Source organism: Gekko japonicus, unplaced genomic scaffold, assembly GCF_001447785.1.
Source record: "Gekko japonicus isolate JY-2015 unplaced genomic scaffold, Gekko_japonicus_V1.1 scaffold1389, whole genome shotgun sequence".
Classification (NCBI taxonomy): Eukaryota; Metazoa; Chordata; class Lepidosauria; order Squamata; family Gekkonidae; genus Gekko; species Gekko japonicus.
In genome coordinates, this window is record NW_015176492.1 from 407,511 (window position 1) to 410,341 (window position 2,831).

The following is a 2,831-nucleotide window of genomic DNA, read 5'->3' on the forward strand; positions in this document are numbered from 1 at the left end:
GAGATTGGATTTATACCCGGCCCTTCACTACCCAAAGGTGTTTCAGAGCGGCTGACAAACTCCTTCCCCTTCCCGTCCCCACAACATACACCCTGTGAGGTAAAAGAAGAGATTGGATTTATACCCCGTCCTTCACTACCCAAAGGTGTCTCAGAGCGGCTGACAAACTCCTTTTCCCTTCCCCTCCCCACAACAGACACCCTGTGAGGTAGGCGGGGAGAGAGCTCTGACAGAAACTGCTCTTTTTCAAGGACAGCTCAGAACTACGGCTTGCCCAAGGTCATCCAGCCAGGTGCAAGTGGAGGAGTGGGGGAATGAAACCCCGATTCTCCTAGATTAGAGTCCGCGCACTTAACCACGACACCAAACTGGCTTTAATCCCAGGCTGGGCTGGTTCCGAGGAACTGGGGGCTGGCACACGGAGAGGTGGGGTTGGGCACCCTTCTGCCTCTCACGCCGGGCTTCTGACGCCTGGTATACGGCGGCGAGAGAGAATCTGGTATCCTGGCGCAGAGCTTACCGGCAGGAAGGGCATGACTGCTGCAGCGCCCCACACAGATGTTTCCCGTGACCACACCGATGGGTGGTAAGGACTCCCCTTCCGTACGGGTTGCACACCCAAGCACTGGGGGCTCCCCACACCGCAGCGTAAAGCGGGGGGGGGAGACTCTCCCATCTAAAAAAAAACACGAAGTTGGGGACACCAAAACGAGCAAGTCAACACACCGTCCCATCAGAGGACCGTCGGGGTTTGGAGCACCGCGTATGATTCCGAGGACCGTGTCCCCTGCAACAAGGATGCCCTGGAGTGGGAAGAAATACAGGAAGAGGGCCCTAAAAATGACCAAAGGGGCAAACGGCACCCACGCTGTAAGGAGGCGGCTGTGGCTCAGTGGGAGAGGGTCTGCTTGGCATGCGGAAGGTTCCAGGTTCGATCCCCGGCATCTCCAGTTGAAAGGACCAGGCAGGAGGGGATGGGAAAGACCTCTGACTGAGACCCTGGAGAACCATGAATTGGTGCTGTAGCTCAGTGGCAGAGCCTCTGCTTGGCATGCAGGAGGTCCCAGGTTCAATCCCCGGCATCTCCAGTTAAAAGGACCAGGCAGGAGGGGATGGGAAAGCCCTCTGACTGAGACCCTGGAGAACCATGAATTGGTGCTGTAGCTCAGTGGCAGAGCCTCTGCTTGGCATGCAGGAGGTCCCAGGTTCAATCCCCGGCATCTCCAGTTAAAAGGACCAGGCAGGAGGGGATGGGAAAGCCCTCTGACTGAGACCCTGGAGAACCATGAATTGGTGCTGTAGCTCAGTGGCAGAGCCTCTGCTTGGCATGCAGGAGGTCCCAGGTTCAATCCCCGGCATCTCCAGTTAAAAGGACCAGGCAGGAGGGGATGGGAAAGCCCTCTGACTGAGACCCTGGAGAACCATGAATTGGTGCTGTAGCTCAGTGGCAGAGCCTCTGCTTGGCATGCAGGAGGTCCCAGGTTCAATCCCCGGCATCTCCAGTTAAAAGGACCAGGCAGGAGGGGATGGGAAAGCCCTCTGACTGAGACCCTGGAGAACCATGAATTGGTGCTGTAGCTCAGTGGCAGAGCCTCTGCTTGGCATGCAGGAGGTCCCAGGTTCAATCCCCGGCATCTCCAGTTAAAAGGACCAGGCAGGAGGGGATGGGAAAGCCCTCTGACTGAGACCCTGGAGAACCATGAATTGGTGCTGTAGCTCAGTGGCAGAGCCTCTGCTTGGCATGCAGGAGGTCCCAGGTTCAATCCCCGGCATCTCCAGTTAAAAGGACCAGGCAAGAGGGGAAGGGGAAGACCTCCGCCTGAGACTCCGGAAAGCCATGAAGCGGGGCTGTAGCTCAGTGGCAGAGCCTCTGTCTGAAATGTAGAAAGTCCCAAGTTCAGTCCCTGGCATCTCCAGTTATCTGGCCGTAGGTGACGGGAGAGACCTCCGCCTGAGACCCTGGAGAGCCGCTGCCAGTCTGAGTAGACCATACTGCCCTTGATGGACCGAGGGTCTGATTCAGTATAAGGCAACTTCATGAGAAACTAAGGGGATTGGGGCTTTCCAGTTTAAGGGCGTGGGGAGAATTAAGGCGCTATAGAAGCCTGGAGAATTACAAATCCCATGGAGCGAGAACACAGAACCCTTTTCTTATACTGAAAACAAGGCAGATGTTTTCGCAGCCGGGTCAGGGCTCTGCAGCGTCGGACAGAACTTAGCGCCATCTGGCAACCACGAGAGAGAAAACCTTGCTGTTCTCAAGAAGCGAGCCAGCCGGTTCTTCCTCCCAGAACCGAGAGGCGCGTCGAGGCCTCGAGCCGGGCGAGAGGAAACGGGAGGAGGAAGAAGAAGAAGAAGAAGAAGCGGGGGCCAGCGGAGTTTCGTTTTTCCTTTTTAACTTAAACACCCACATGAATTTATTAAATCCAAAGTCCGTATTAGGATGTAATGATGAGAAACGATACTTCTGTGGTCAGGGGGGTGGGGTGGGGGGGTTTGTCTTGTTTTTCTGTTCTGCTCACGGGCTCCCCTTATGGGACGGAGACACACGGCTCGGAGAAGAGCTCCTTAAATGACAAGTGTCCTAAATACCTGCACAATGGAATGGAGATCACAATTATTACTGGCGGAGTTTTTGCTTTTAAACACAGAGATTTTTAAGGAAGGGGCGGGCGGGGCGGGGGTTTCCTCTCCCGGGGAATACAAGCGTGTCAACATGGCACTCTCTTTCTCTCTCTCTTCTCTTCTCCCCCTCCCCCCCCCATCTTGGCGATCCCCCAACCCTTTCCCACCCCCACAGGTTTACTGGAATATAAAATAAAAAGCTTTGG